Source organism: Ictidomys tridecemlineatus, chromosome 11 (assembly GCF_052094955.1).
Source record: "Ictidomys tridecemlineatus isolate mIctTri1 chromosome 11, mIctTri1.hap1, whole genome shotgun sequence".
Taxonomy (NCBI): domain Eukaryota; kingdom Metazoa; phylum Chordata; class Mammalia; order Rodentia; family Sciuridae; genus Ictidomys; species Ictidomys tridecemlineatus.
Window position 1 is genome coordinate 96393852 of NC_135487.1, and position 17685 is coordinate 96411536.

Sequence of the window (17685 nt, forward strand, 5' to 3'; positions counted from 1 at the left end):
GGCTTCCTTTGAACCTGGAATCCTCTTTCTTTAATATTTAGAGTAACTGGGATTACAGGCAGGCACCATCAGGCCCAGGTTAATATTTCTTATTATAACTTCTGAGACAAGGTCTCAGAAAGATTCGTAAGGCTTGCAAATTTGCTGAGTGTGCCTTTAAATTTGAGAACATTCTGCCTTAGCCTCCAAGCTGCAGGAGTTACAGGCATGTATCATCATGACCAGGGTCTTATACTTATTTGGGTGGCCTCACTATTGTACTTACTAAAATTATAGATACACACCACCATATCTGGTGTATTTTCTTCTTAAATTTGTTCACTACTTGTGTTACCTCTAATTTATTTATTCCATGAGGTTTGTCCCTTCTGTTTTTAGACATTGAAGTATTAATTTGTGTTTTTGTGTAGAAGATCAAGGTATACTTTATATAATTTATTGACTACTAAATGTAGCAGTTCATATCTGATTAAAAACATAACTGGTCAGGTATAATGGTACATTCCTGTAATCCCAGGGCTTGGAGGGGGGACAAGAAGATCACAAGTTGAAAGATAGCCTCAGCAAAAGTGAGGTGCTAAACAACTCAGTGAGAAACTGTCTCTAAATAAAATACAAAATACTGCTGGGAATGTGACTTAGTGGTTGACTGCCCCTGAATTCAATCCCTAGTACAAAAAAATACCTTAGGCGGTATTGTTGTACTTCAATGGTTCTGTGCTTGCTGTGCCTATGTTAGATGCTGAGTGATTCCGAGCACTGCATATAAATAATTTTTAAAAAATATTAGAGTTAATATATATACATACATATACATATATATACATATACATATTTATAATAATATAGATAAAATGTAAATATAGATGAAATATAAATATATATAAATGCCTGAAGCCAGATACACAATTCAAATATTTTGTTTTACTGCTAAATTAACATTCACTTTTTATTGACCTTGTGTTATTATAATTAGGTTTTATGGAACTGGATAATGAACTAAAAAAATGTATATGTCCTGCTCTCAGGGGCTTACAATTCTATGGTTAGTTACAACATATATCATGCACCTGAGATTTGCAAATTTAAGTTTTCACTTCTATATAGGAAGTAAAAATGAAACTAAAGAAGATGTGGATCATTTTCAGATCAGAACTGAGTTCTGATTTCTTAATTTAAAAGATACCTACATAATTGATTAGTTAATATTTTTACTAAATTGCAGGTATTAAATGTTTCACAGTGACTTACCCTATTGGCACTTTACAAATGAGCCATTGCCTGAGCCCTTTTAGTTTTGAAAGAGTTTCCACTAAATTGCTTAGAGCCTCACTAACTTGCTGAATTTGAATTTGAACTTTTAATCTTCCCACCTGAGCCTCCAGTGTTGCTGGTATTTCAATAGCATGCTACTACACCTGTAGAGATATCAGATTTTAAGAAAGCACAATTGGAATTAAAATGAAGTTGCTTACCTGGCTTTGACTAGTAATCCTCTGACCTTAGCCTCCCCGATTGATGGGATTACAGATAAATAATAAATTGTCTAAAATTGATCTTTGTACATTGCTCATATAACCAATGTGTAAATAATATGGGATCTTGGTGCGCAGGATCTTATTTTTCAGGTTTCATTTTGTGTTTTACTAACTACTATGCAACTCCCTTTTCACACATCTGAGTGTTCCTTTGAGTAGTTTCTTCTGTTGGAAAATGTATATGAGATAAAAATGTAGTTTTCTTTTTATTCTTATACAATCCTGTTTCTTTCTGCACTAGACTCAGACCCAGGACTGCTGCACTAGCTATGTAAAGAGATAGTCAGACTCAAGACTTATGCACTAGCATAGGTAAAAGAGACTGCCAACACAGAACTAGAGGAAAAGTAGGAGTTAGGAGGCTAAGGTGCCCATGGAACTGAGAACTGTGTGTGACTGAGCACACTAATCAGCAGGAAAATCAAGTTTATATTTGTAAGAGTGAATATATTGTTTATAAAAGTAATTGGAAATTATTCTCACTTATCATTAAAGGCATTAATTCTCAGTAAAGTTGAAAGCTGGAAGTGAATGTTCATCTCTAAATTACTGACAATTCTTGAGATGAGGGTGTGTTTAATTACATCATTTTTTAGTATTGATTTATTTAAATAATTAGTTGCTTTTCATTTATTTGTCATTTTTATTATAACTTATATTTGTGTTTATCTCCATTAAATATTTAGAGTAATTTCTTGCAATTATATTTCTATCAATGTATATATACCATAATCATGGAATGTACTTTCCACTTGAATCTATTAGAAATCCTTTTGTATTGACACAAGTTTCATGTATCTTCATGTTCTTTTATAGATATGTCTAGATAATTATTTTATCAGGGAGTTCTATTGCATTCTTTGGTATCTTATTTAAATGTGCTGTGCTCTCCTACACTTTTGTGGGTTTTAAATTTTTCCATTTTTAGCAGTATTGAGAAACACATGCAGTCTTCTTTTTCTAATGTTTCATAGAATATTTTATCATTATTCTTGTGGAATGCATTGTAGCATTTTCATATTTCTCATATGGAAAGAAATTTAAAATGTATTGTTGATTATTGATTTCTATTCTAGATATGAAACATTATTGATTTTTTTTATAAGTTTTTTCTAGAAGCTTTAGAATCATACACTTTTGGATATTATTCCCACTGGAGGTATGCACAATATAGAAACAGATCCTGTTGTTTTGGAATATCTCTATCCCAAAACTAAGATAGTATGAAAACTTGGCATGCAGTCTGTGTTCCAGTGGAGCTCTTTGGAACTTGAGTCATGCAGACTTGATTCTGAATTCTACCTGATCTGCTCAATTGCTGTGGGCTTTAACATTTTTCTTTCATTCAAACCATTATATAAAATTTATGTATAAAAGTAGAATAATATTGAGTTTCAAGATGTTAAAAATTACTTTTTTTTGTATTTATAAGCTACATACATACAGTAATTTTCATCTTTACCTGTGAAAACACAGAATTTTTTTCCAAGTTCTAGGATCTGATACTTCTTTCTTTCCTTTTTGTGTGGGGGAGGGGTGAAGGGGTACCAGAGATTGAACTCAGGCGTACTTGACTACTGAGCCACATTCCCAGTCCTATTGTGTATTTTATTGTAGAAAGGTCTAAGTTGCTTAGAGCCTTGCCATTGCTGAGTCTTGTTTTTATCTCACAATTTATCCTTCCTCAGTTTCCTGAGCCATTGGTATTACAGGTATATGCAACAATTTCTCACATTTCTTTATTTTCTATGGGATATAGGAACTGCAACTATTAAGGTGCTTACTCTGCTAACTACAGTACAAAGACCTTGATTTTTTTGCTTTTGCTTTTCAAACACTACTATGTCCAAAATAAGAAGCCCACACTAGAGGAACAGGTGAATCAAGGTGCTCTGTGATGAGGATAGCTCACCTTCTGAAGTTCAGCAGTCATCAGGTAACTGTTCCCCCCCCCCAAAAAAAAGAAAAAACACACAGATAAGCCTTCATGAATAGATAAACCAGACCAATCATGATCTAATAAGTTGCACAGTGACTCATACACCAATTATAAGTGGAAACCAGATTTCTGTAACATGTTGTGAGAAAATTCCCTGAAAAACAGCAGTTGCCTTATTTGCAACTGATTTTCTTTTTTTGTAACTTAATTCTGGACCTTCATTGAAATGGTATGCAGCTTGTATACATCAGATTGGTTCTAAACCTTTCATAGTACCTTATACCAAACAAGAAAACAGACATTACAGCTTAGGCATTAGGTCAAGGGATAAGTTGCAAAATAAGATCTTTGTCTTTAATGCATTTAAGTTCTAGAATCAAGGCTGTGGAGAGATATATTGGCATGTAACCTCCAACTATTTTGACTGTCTTTTCTCTTCTATGCTGTCTGAAATCTGAAATAGAAATAAATTTGTGTTCAGCATCAGGTGGTAAACAATCATCTCCTTTTAGACTATGTTTTCTGTGTTCTCTCTGCTCTTCCTGAGGGCACTGCCACTCCTGCTGTTTAGTTATATAGAAAAACATTGATTACACCTCTTGTATGGAATGCAGTGATCCAGAGTCTTTGACTCCCCAAGGTCAGAAGAGCCATAACTCACAAAATGGAATGTGACCACTGTGAATTAAGATGTGCTGGAGGCTTCAAATATAGTTGTGAGGATGTATTCTAAATATGTACATATTCAACATTAGAAGTTTGATGTTTGTCATGTAATAATAGTATTCTTGATATAATCTTCAATTTTGTGATTCTAATGAATTTAAACTGTGTCTTATTTTTTTTCTTTTAGTATAAATACTAGAAAAGTCAAAACTTCACCTTTGCCTGATATTTTACTTATATTGGATTGTCTTCTCAGAAAATAAATCAGAAAAATTAAATGAAAAAAATACTGCCCATTATATTGTTTTCAATAATTAACAATATGTATGCATATAATACATATAATAATTTCTCCCTATTTATAAGGATAAATTTCAATATCCACCTATCATGCTAAATTTCACCACTTTAGGAAAATTTTGCCTTTATAAAAGCTGAAGCTGCTATTTGTACTCAAATGTAATCACCTTAAAAGAAAAGTAAATGCACCCAAGAACCTGCCAATCCTGATTAAATGTGGCTTCATTCATTTATGGTGTTGATGTCATCTACTGTCACTTGGACAGTACACTGAGTGGGTTCAGACCCAGAGGGCAGGTCTTTTCCAACCAGGGGCTCTTGGATGAGAACTGTTAAATCCAATATATAACAAGTATGAAAGCTGTGGCTTCCATTGTAGGATCCAGTTTTCATCTATGAAGATTGCCAATTTTGGGGATCTATTGCTAGGCTTCCTCATTAATGCTCAGGAAATTCTGCTGCCACTCAGGTGATAAAAAAAAAAAAACCTATTAGGAGAATGAAAGGCACCATAAAAAAAAAAACAGAGAATAGTGGCTGTGCAGATTTTTGAGACTGCATCTGCAGATTGGAATTGGAGACAAATTTGAAGAAATTTCAAACAGCAATTGCTATGGCTAGAACTGGTTTTTGTAGATGGGAACTACCCAGCATAGTCTCCAGTGTCTGCAAAAATGAATCCTTTTGTGGAGCAGTTTATTTCTAATTCTCCTTTGGCCAATCAAGTGGAAAATATATCAGCAGCTACAATTTTGGAAATTCTGTTCTCTCCATTTATGGTATCTTCAATCATGGCCCAAAGCCCATGTGGACAGCTTTGTCCTGGCATATTGGAATCTTCTCAGATTATGTAGTAATGAATGCTGTGATTATCAGAAGAGAATTTCAAATAAAAGTGTGATTCTTTTTTCTCTTCACAAAGTGTTGCTGGTATGTAGGTGAGAAGCAGGACCTCAAATTCAGAATGCTGAAACCTATCTTTAGTTTTTGTTCTGGTCTCAGACTATATCCTATATTTTCATTTTTTTGTTCACATTCTAATTGCCAATTTTATTACTTCACAATATAATAAACTGTTCCTCATCATAGCATATTTTAAATAGATGCACTATTTTGTAATTATTTTTCTCCTACATTAGATGCACTCTTTATGAGATTTTTTGTCTTTCAGTTGGTATTGAATATGAGAGAAAAAAAAGAGAAGATTCACTTGACTCTTTGTAAAACAATGCTCATTCCTGGCTCCTGTTTTTCTTCCTTAGATACAGATACCTTATTGGAAAGTCTTTGATTGGGAATTACGCACTCTAGACATGATAAAATAATGTGACTTATGTCACTGTCATGCCTTCTCTTGGCTCAGGAGTTACTGAGGTATCCACAGCTCTATGTCTATTTACTTTGAGAGACTGGCTCATCTGAGTCTCTGTGTCCTCTCTTGCCAAGAGAAAGAAGTCTTAAATATGATGTGAAGATTATCAGGGGAGTAGTTAGACACCCTGCAGTTGAAAGAAATCTCCTGGTACATCCTTCATTTAAAGACACTTTATTTCTTTTCTTTTCTTAACTACTGACAATACTGCTTCATAAAAATGGGCATGCAGTTATTTCTTTAACTTCCTCATTCTAACTCCTTGAAATTATACCTAGAATCAATTTAATCATGTTATATGTTACTTTTGTTTTAAATGGTTTAGAGTTTACACTATTTTAAAAACTGCATTTCCTAAACTTGCATTCTTACCAACAGTGTACAAGGGTCTTCTTTTTTCTATATCCACAACTTCTTGAATCTTTGTTTTGACAAAAGGTGTTGTCTCTCTTTTCGGGGGAAGGCTATTGTGGATTAGACTCAGGGACACTCCAACGCTGAGCCATGTCCCCAGGCTTGTTTTGTATTTTCTTTAGAGACATGGTCTCAGTTGCTTAGTTTCTGTCTGTTGCTGAGGCTAGCTTGGAACTCTGAATCCTCTCTTTTTACTTTTTAAAGAGAGAGAGAGAGAGAGAGAGAGAGAGAGAGAGAGAGAGAGAGAGAACATTAATATTTATTTATTTATTTATTTATTTATTTATTTTAGTTTTCGGCGGACACAACATCTTTGCATGTGGTGCTGAGGATCGAACCCAGGCCGCATGCATGCTACCACTTGAGCCACATCCCCAGCCCTGCATAATCCTATTGAACAGTGGGCATTATTGGCATGTACCACCACAAATGGTGATAAAATCTATTCTAACAATTTTGCTTTAAATACGATTGTCTACTCTTGGACTTGTGCATCAAATCCCTGATGGAAGATTGTAGAGTCCAGTCTGTCATGTAGCCACAGACAGTATGTGTTGCAAACTTTTTTGGGGGACAAACAGACATGTGTTCTTTTTAACTCCTTCTCTGCACTACTACTTGGGATTTTAGCAGCTGAGAATCTTGCACACCAATGGAAAACCATTGGTTTGTAATCTAGGGGAGATTTGCATGTGATCAGCAAGATTTACTCCCATAGCCTGAAGATTTAAAATGGCTTCCTATTTTGGGTACTTCTGCATAAGCCTCTTCCTATTCTTTTGAAGGGTATTTTGTTACATGTGAGGTAAATACTTACTTTTATTGAATGTAATATAACAAGAGAAAAGAAACTCAGAGATGAAAGATTTTTATTCTGGAAATAATTGGCAGTCCTGGAATTTTTACAGGGGCAAGCCCCAGATGGAAGCTCTTTGTGTGCTGAATACACTTAAAGGCATATACCAAGTTCTTTGAGATTTAACTTTTTTCTCCTGATCCCTGGAGTTAAAGCCCATGATATCCTTGCGTGAACATAGATAATTATTACTCTTTTTTTTGATCTTAGCACTTAGGAATGTGTAAATTCTTTCTCAGCACAAGCTAAAATATAATCGAAAGCACAGAAAACTATTTAGTTAGGGTGTCATATATACGGTCCCAATCTTGATCTCAGGGTGACACTGGATGTTTGTGTTTCTGTTTCAATTATATAGCATATTGTCAAAGGCTGCACTAAAGCCTAAGTCTATCCTAGCTTTTTAAAATAATTGAGTGGTAGATATGTTCCTACTTATATACATAAATCTCTAAATGAAAAACCACTGGTTTCTACTATTTTTTTTAACTTTGTCTAAGAGGGACTTGAAGCATAATATGTGTATTAAATATATCTATGAATTGTGAGAAAATCAGGAGCTCCTATTCTTTTATATTCCCAACATCACTCTCAGTAAGATAGGCTTGACAAGGTAATGTGTCCCCATGTCACTGTCATACCTTTTATTTTTATTTATTTATTTACACTGGATTTCACCCCTGGGTCTTGTAGATCGTATACATAAACCACACCAGTGAATTCTGCCTTCAAGTCAGTCTTCCTTTAGATTTGGCTGTGTCATCTGTCCACATATAGTATGGTTCTTGAGGTGTTTAGACTTATGTTGACTTTTCAATTTGTATTAAAAATACATAAATTTTTATATACATGTATATTAACTTTTAAATTTTCCTTTCAATTATATTTCCCTGCTTTTTATTATTGCAAAATATGTTTTTCCCTTTTCATTGAGAATTGCAGAGCAAATTTTATATATATAATATTTTAAATAAATTTTAGAAGTTTTTTCTCTGATCTCTTCTTCCATTAAAAGTAAAAAATGTTGACATTTTAATGAAGTAGTATTTTGCGTTTAGGGGGAATTTTACATTTTGCTAGAGATGAGTTATGTCATGTATACAAATGATGTGCATGGTCAATTTTTAATGTCCTTTTTTGTATTTACTCGAATACTACATGCTTTTAAATGTATTCATGTAAACTATTATATATATGTGACATTTATATAGAACTATGTAATGATTCACAATATTATTCTAACTACATACATTATAACAAAAATAGGTTTTGGTCTTTATTTTTCCCACTAATTTATCCTTATCTTTCTCAATGTACATTGTCTTTTCTTCATGTTCTGTATTTCAATTGTGTGAACCAATGCTTTTATTTCCTTCTATGTTACCATGGTTCAGACTGCAATGATTTTTATAAGCATATGCTTCTGCTGGGAAATGATCATGTATTTTTAATAGCCAGTTTCTTCAAAGATATTAAAATTTTTATTCTCTCTTCATTTAATGGGAATTTATTTGCTCCATGTGTTTATTGATACTATTTGTCTCACAGATATGGTTTGATTTTGCCATTTTCTATTTTCTAAAGCTGTTGAGCTATCTTATGTTTATCTAAACTTTATGTTTCTCTTTAAGAAGTGGCTATTGAACTTGCTTCCATTTTTTTATTGGTACTGGAATTGAATTCAGAGACACTTCATCTCTGAATCACTCAATACCTCTTTTTTAATGTTTTTCTCTGAGGCAAGTTCTCACTTAATTTCTTAGGAAATTGCTAAATTGCTGAGACTGGCTTTGAACTATTCCTCTCCTCAGTGTTCCAAGCTGCTGGGAGTACAGGCATGTGCCACCATGCATAGGTCTTACCTTCCTTTTTTTGAGGTCTGTGTTTTTGACATTTTATTTTAATTTTCATTTACTTTCTTTTGGTAACCAGTTATAATATTAGGAATATTTAACAACTATGCAATATGACCTACAATTTTTTTTTGAGATAGGTTCTCACTAATTCGCTTATGGCCTTGATAAGTTGCTAAGGCTACCTTTGAACTTGGAATCCTCCTGCCTTAGCTTCTTTCCATCCTTTTTTATATTTCAGGCATTTTTTATTCCATTTGTGAGGCAATTCATTTTTTTCCAATTTCTAACTTTAATTTGTACCCTTTAAATATATCATATCATAAATATATTTTATATTAATATTTTCCAGTTTTTTAAATAAAGGTAGTATTTAAATTTGAAAATGAATAATGACATTTCTGTCTTCATTGTCATTTTTGAAAATATTAGACATCATGAACAGAACATCCAAGAATAATTGGATAGCATCAAAAGACCAAATTTAAGAGTTATTGGTATAGAGGAAGGCACAGAGTTTCAAATCAAAGAAATGCACAATCTCTTCAATGAGATAATATCAGATAATTTTTCAATCATGAAGAATGAATTTGAAAACTAAATACGAGAGAATTCCAGGATACCAAATATACAAAATTATAGCTGATCTACACCAAGGCATATTAGAATAAAAATGCCCAGCATACCAAATAAAAATATAATTTTTAAAGTCACAAAAGAGAGAAATCAGATCACAATTAGGGAGAGACCAATTGATATCTCAGCAGTTTTTCAACCCAAGCCCTCAAAACCAGGAGACTATAAATCAACATATACCAAGCTCTGAAATACAATGAATTCCAATGAAGAATCTTATAGCCAGCAAAACTAAGCTTTAGATTTGATGATGAAATAAAAACCTTCCATGATAAACAAAAGTTAAAAGAATTTACAGTTAGAAAGCCTGAACTATGGAACATCCTCAGCAAAATATTCCAAGATAAGGAAATAAAAACAAAGATGAAAATCAGAGGATAAACCAAGCCACATTAAATATCATAAATTAAAAAAAATGGCTGGGAACACAAATCATGTCTCAATAATAATCCTGATTGTTAATGGCCTAAACTCACCAATCAAAAGACATAGACTAGCAGATTGAATTAAGAAAAAAAAAGACTAACCATCTGTTGCCTCCAAGAGACTCATCTCATAGAAAAAGATATCCACAGACTGAAGGTGAAGAGTGGGGGGGGGGGAAATTGTACCACTCAAATGGACTGTGGAAGCAAGCAGAAGTTTCCATCTTTATATCAAATAAAGTAGACTTCAAACTAAAATCAATCAAAAAGGATAAAGAAGGGCACTACCTTCTACTCAAGGGAACCATACACCAACAAGACTTAACAATTTTAAATATATATATATATATATACCCAAAACAATGAAGCCTCTACATTCATCAAACAAACTCTTCTCAAGTTCAAGAGTCAAATAGACCACAACACAATAATTTTGGGTGACTTTGACACACCTCTTTCTTCACTAGACATACCTTCCAAACAGAAGCTGAGCAAAGAAATAATAGAACTTAATAATATAATAAATTATTTGACTTAATTGACACATATAGAATAATTTATCTTTCAATGAAAAAATATACTTTCTTCTAAGCAGCACATGGATCCTTCTCTAAAATAGACCATATACCATGCCACAAAAAACTCTTAGCAAATATAAAAAATAGAGATACTACCCTGCATTATATCAAAACATAATGGAATGAAATTAGAAATCAATGATAAAATAAAAAAATCCATTCCAACACCTGGAGTCTAAATAATATTCTAATAAATAGACAATGGGTTGCCAAAGACATCAAAGAGAAAATTAAAAAAAAATAGAGGTAAATTAGAACACAGACGCAATATATCTGAATTTCTGGGGCACTATGAAAGCAATTCTAAGAGGAAAACTCATTGCATGGAGTTTATTCCTTAAAATAAAAAAGTCAACAATTAAATGATTTAACATTACATCTCAAAGCCCTAGAAAAATAAGAGCAAATCAATATCAGAAGCAGCAGAAGGCAGAAAATAATTAAAATCAAAGGAGAAATCAATAAAATTGAAACAAAAAAAATAATTGAAAAAACTGACAAAACAAAAAGTTGGTTCTTTGAAAAAACTAAATAAAATTGGAAGACCCTTAGTCATGCTAATAAAGAGAAGAAGAGAGAATACCCAAATCACTAACATATATGATGAAAATAGAAACATCACAACAGACACTACGGAAATACAGAAGATAATTAGAAACTATTTTAAAAACTTGTACTCCAATAAAATAGAAAATATTGAAGGCATCAAAAAATTTCTAGAGTCATATAGTTTGCCCAAACTGAATCAGGATGATATAAACAATTTAAACAGATCAGTTTTGAGTGAAAAAAATAGCAGATGTCATCAAAAGTCTACCAATAAGAAAAGCCCAGGACTGAATGGATACACAGCCAAGTTCTAAAAGACCTTTAAAGAAGAACTAGTACGGGCTGGGGATGTGGCTCGAGCGGTAGCGCGCTCGCCTGACATGCGTGCAGCCCGGGTTCAATCCTCAGCACCACATACCAACAAAGATGTTGTGTGCACTGAAAACTAAAAAATAAATATTAAAAATTCTCTCTCTCTCTCTCTCCTCTCTCTCACTCTATCTTTAAAAAAAAAAAGATGAAAAGTTTAAAAAAAAAAAAAAAGAAGAACTAGTACCAATACTCTTCAATTTATTTCAGGAAATAAAAAAAGGCAGAATTTTCAAACTCATTTTATGAGGCCAATATCATCCTTATTTCAAAACTAGGCCAAAATACATTAAAAAAGAAAAAAAAACCTTTAAAACCATTATCTCTAATGAACATAGATGCAAAAATTCTCAATAAAATTCTGGCAAATCAAATAAAAAACATATCAAAAAGATTGTGCACCATGATTAAGTGGGATTTATCCCAGATATGCAATGTTGGTTGAACATATACAACCAATAAATGTAATTCATTATATCAATAGGCTTTTTTTTAAAGAGAGAGTGAGAGAGGAGAGAGAGAGAGAGAGAGAGAGAGAGAGAGAGAGAGAGAGAGAATTTTTAATATTTATTTTTTAGTTCTCGTTGGACACAACATCTTTGTTGGTATGTGGTGCTGAGGATCGAACCTGGGCGCACGAATGCCAGGCGAGCGCACTACCGCTTGAGCCACATCCCCAGCCCAATCAATAGGCTTTAAGATAAAAATTATATGAACATCTCAATAGATGCAGAAAGAGCATTTAACAAAATACAGTACCCCTTTACATTCAAAACACTAGAGAAACTGGGAGTAACAGAAATATATCTCAAATTATAAAGACTATCTATGCTAAGCCTCAGGCCAATGTCATTCTAAATGGAAAACAAATTGAAGGCATTCCGTCTAAAAACTGGGCCAAGCCAGGAGTGCCCTTTTTCAGCAATTCTATTTAATACAGTTCTTAAAACACTGGTCAGAGCAATCAGACAAAGGAAAGAAATTGAAGGAATACAAATAGGAAAAACGAAATTCAATTGGCACTATTTGCTGATGATATGATTCTATACTTAGAAGACCCTAAATGTTGCACCAGAAAATTTCTAGAACTAGCAAATAAATTCAGCAAAGTAGTATATATATATATCAACACCCCTATATCAAAAGCTTGTCTCTATGCCAGTGATAAATCCTCAGAAATCTGAAATGAGAAAAAACTACCCCATTTACAATAGGCTCATAAACATAAAATACTTGAGAATAAACTTAAAAGAATGTGAAAGATCTATGTAATGAAAATTACAGAACCCTACAGAAGGAAGTAAAAGAAGACCTTAGAAAATTGAAAGTTCTATCTCGCTCTTTGATGGGCAGAATTAATATTATCAAAATGACCATACTTCCAAAAGCAATATACATATTTAATGCAATTCCAGTCAAAATTCCAATGGTATTCCTCATAGAAATATAAAAAGCAATCATTAAATACATCTGGAAAAATAAGGGACCCAAAATAACTAAATCAATCCTTAGCAGAGAAAGTGAAGCAGGTGGCATCATTATACCAGACCTTCAGCTATACTACAGAACAATAGTAACAAAAACAACATGGTATTGGCACCAAAACAGACTGGTAGACCAGTGGTACAGAATAGAGGACACAGAGTCTAACCCACAAAATTACAATTATCTTATATTAGACAAAGGTGCCAAAAAGATGCATTGGATTAAAGACAGCCTTTTTAACAAATGATGCTGGGAAAACTGGAAATCCATATGCAACAAAATAAAATTAAACCCCTATCTCTCTCCATGCAAAAAAACTCAACTCAAAATTGATCAAGAACTTAGGAATAAAACCAGAGATCCTGCAACTAATAGAAGAAAAAGTAGGCCCTAATCTTCATATGTGGAATCAGGCCTCAGCTTCCTTAATAAGACTCCTGTGGCACAAGAATTAAAATCAAGAATCAATACATGGAATGAACTCAAATTAAAAAAATTCTTCTCAACAAAAAAAAAACAATCTGTGAAGTGAATAGAGAGTCCACATCTTGGGAGCAAGTCTTAACCCCTCTCATATCAGATATAACACTCTCCTCTAGGGTAAATAAAGAACTCAAAAAGCTAAACACCAAAAAAAATCAAATAACACAATCAATAAAGGGGTGAAGGACCTGGATAGACACTTCTCAGATTATGTACAATCAATCAATCAATACATAAAAAATGTTCATGATCACTAGCAATTAGGGAAATGCAAATCAAAACCACTCTAATATTTCATCTCAACCCAGTAAGAATGGCAGCTATTATAAAGACAAACAACACTAAGTGTTGGCATGAATGTGGGGGAAAAGGTACACTTATTTACTGCTAGTGTGACTTAAAATTGGTGTAGCCAATCTAGAAGTTAGTATGGAAAGCAGTATGGAGATTTCTTGAAAAATTGGGAAGGAATCTACCATTTGACCCAGCTATATTCTCCTGGATATATACCCAAAAGACTTAAACACAGCATACTACAGGGACACAGGCACATCAATGTTTATAGCAGCACAATTCACAATAGCTAAATTGTGGAACCAACCTAGATGTCCTTCAATAGATGAATGGATTAAAAAATGGCATATATATACAATGAAATTTTACTCAGCAATAAAAGAGAATAAAATCAGCATTTGCAGTTAAATGGATGGAGTGAAAGAAGATAATGCTAAGTGAAGTTACTCAATCCAAAATAACCAAATGCCGAAGGTTTTCTTTGAAATAAGGAGGCTGATTCATAGTGGGGTAGGGAGAGGGAGCATGAGAGGAATAGTTGGACTCTAGATAGGGCAGTGGTTTTGGGGGATAATGGAGGGGACATGGGACTATAAATGATGGTGGAATGTGATGATCATTAATATCCAAAGCACATGTATGAAGACAAAAATTGGTGTGAATATACTTTGTATACAACCAGAGATATGGAAAATTGTGCTATATATGTGTAGTAAAAATTATAATGCTTTCTGCTATCATATATAAATAAAAAAATCAAAGCTCTACATCAAACTTAATGACTACTTTGTGATGTGTATTTTATGCACATTTATTGGACTCAATTCTCCTGAAATGATTCTCTATAAAATTATACATTGTGTCAAATTATATTCATGGAACTTGAGACAATCAATTTCAACAAAATCTCTTCAATCTGACTGCCCAAATTGTAAAAACTAATTCTATTCAAATTAAGATGCCTATGGTTTCCACTTACTTTTAAGGGTGGGCTACACACTTGCTTGACCAATGACAAAAGTTAATTCCACTGTTTAATCCCTACAGTCTGTTAACATATGACATATTAGGTATACTTCTCTTGTTAACCTTGTTTGCTATCAAAAGTCTTATTTACTGTATGCCTGAAGCTGAACAAAAAATTGTCTTAACAACTCAGGTTGTTTAAGACTTAGAGTTGGGAACTGTTTCAGTCCCTGATCTTGGACCTACCTGGGGGTCTTGCTCATTGTTCAGCAGGGAAATCCTAACATAGAATGCCATGTTTTGGGATAAAATGCTGTCACAATATTGGCAAGCCCAATTTCATTGCCTCTTTGACAAGGAGTAGGTGTAGGTGCAAGTTCAGCCTACATGTCAATTTCTAGACTCTTGGTGTCTGGATTCCCATAAGATGATATGTTATGTATCATCTCTGGTCTATCATGACTGTTATATGTAAATTGGCACATATCCACTATAAAAGCTATTTTTTTGCTGTACAATAAAGCAGATGTTGTTCTCTGAAACCTTTGAAGTGGCTTCTCCATGCCCTCAAGCTTCCACAGTCGATGCTGGAAAATGGCAGGTCCCTCAGCAATTGTTTTTTGAATTTTTTGTTATTTTGTATTATTGTTTTTACTATGTCACACTCTCTGTTTAGGTCTGTTTTCAAAGACTGCCTAATATTTAGGGAGACTACCAAGAGTTTAGCAAGATAGCTTCAAGTAGAAGTAGCTCTTTCTATTTTGATAACAGACCAAGAAGCAAGTTTTATCCTAGCCATGTACTAGTATGTGATTTTGAAAATAATGTTTAACTCTCTTTGTTATGTGTGGCCTCATCCAACAAGGAGGTCCACAGAACAGGGTCGAGGAGAGTGTGGCTTCAGAGTCAATAATCAAGATCTCCAGAGACCAAACAGAAAACAGGTCTCATTTTATTGCACAGTCACCATGTATTTATACTCAGGCAATAGCTAAGAAGATTACAGGCAGCCACCAATGCAATGTCTGCTAACTTTCCTTGCAGCAACCAATCAATAAGTGGGCCATGGAGCAAACACAGGAACTGCAACATATGGCCCAGGGCTGTGCCTCTCACAAGCCAAGCCTAGCAGGAGGGGAGTGGCCTGTCGCTCACATGTCTAGCACAAGGGGAGTGGCCTGCCACTCAGACACTGTTAACACATGCCACATATGCAGTAATCCATGCACTTTTCCCGACATCTTCCCACTCTTACTCTGCTGCAAAGATTTCAGCCAGCATTGCTGTTGTCTTCACATGGTTACATAACCATCTCACAACAAGAGAAAATATTATCACTATTATGAACAGTAGGGCCAGGGTAATAGCTTTATAAGGATTAGTTAATTCGGCTATTAGGTTTTTCCCATGTTCAGTCAATTCATGGAAGTAAAAAAAGGTTTTCAAGATAAACACCTTTGTCCATTGATTTTGACAATTGTCTTGGTAAGGTTATGCATAGTCATAAAATAGTTAGCATCCCAAACACCATTAATATACTAAGAAAAATTGGAGAAGTGTAAGGTTACATTTTCAGATACAGCATATTGGGTGACACAAATACTCTAAAATTTAGAGTCACAAGTGTGGCTTTGCAACATAAACAGAATATTTAGTTTTTTCTGGTAGAGGTCTAGTTCTTGCTGAATGACTAAGACAGCAGCTTGAGACAATATATTTAGTCATTTTGAATGGCATAGGCTTCTGCCATGGTAGTAGACAAATTGTTTATAGTCTGAGTAGTCTAGATGCTCTGAGTTTGTGAAGCAGTGGCAGTGGTTGTGGCGGAAATGATGGCAACCAGGGCAATAATCCCAGTGATGATAAGTCTAATTGCCTACCTTGTCCAGCGTAGTATGTCATTTAGAAGATTCTTCATCTCCATGTCCCATGGACTTCTCCACTCTCCAGACAGGTTCACTGGAAGCCAGACTGCTGGGGACACTCTGAGAATAAATAGGTATTTAGCCTTCATAGCATGGGTTAGACAATTTGTTAGCCAGCAGGATATATTTACTGCATAAGGGATCTCTGTCTTAGTGATATTTATGCCATCAGTACCATTGATTTTTAGCCTGGCAAAGAGTGGTGCAACACAAGCTTGAGAATAGTGGGTACAAGCATAATTTGGCACAAAGACAAATCCATGTATATATAATATATAGTATATTAAGGGTGCTTGGAATGCTAATTATTTTATGACTATGCATAACCTTACCAAGGCAATTGTCAAAATCCATGGTCAGGGTATGGACTCAATATAGACCCATTTATCCAGCTGGCTGCTTTCCATTTGATGGGTCTAGCAGCTAGCAATATTGGTGTGATATCCATCATGCCATACTGATTTCCTACATACCTGTTGGTAATGGCTTGTTCTGCATAGCAGTTACTGAAGTAGCCCATATGGTTTTGTGGCACATTAGTTACATTCCAGGGGGCTGCACTTGCCCAGACACATAGATATTGTTCTTCCCCAGAGAAGGTATGGCAGTAACACATTAATTCTATGGGATGTTATCATTATCAGAGGGAAACATTCCAAAAAGCATTGTTGGGTACGTTGGTAACAAAGTTTTTTTGCATTTCCCATGGGGCAGTCTCTGGTTATAGGTAGAATTAAGTATAACTCTAAGGTCAGTGAGAGATAATCCAGCATATGACTTATTATAGTTATCTACATGAGTTTCATTTGCAAGAGCAAAACAGAGAGGACTGCCTGGATTGTTGTAGGAACAGATGAAGTGAGGCCCTGAAGATATCAGGAAGCAGTTTTATTTGGCTGCAGCCAGGTTCAGAGGGCACAGCTTTTCTGTAATCAATCAATTACCTGAACCATGAGTTCAGGTAGTTTCAAAATTTTATACCCAGCATGTAAGGGGAGAGGCTTAGAAGTTCGCAGTCTACAGAACTTCAGATAAAA

The 17685-nt window shown here is 34.2% G+C and overlaps 1 long non-coding RNA gene across 1 annotated transcript; it reads right to left on the reverse strand.

Moving 5' to 3' along the window:
• Positions 1-3425: 3425 nt before the first annotated feature.
• On the reverse strand, positions 3426-16872 carry LOC144368202 (uncharacterized). Its single transcript, XR_013427976.1, has 3 exons — positions 16604-16872; positions 6188-6423; positions 3426-3478 (listed from the first exon to the last, which is right to left on the reverse strand). It is a non-coding gene; the product is annotated as an uncharacterized LOC144368202 (long non-coding RNA).
• Between the last annotated feature and the right edge of the window lie 813 nt (positions 16873-17685).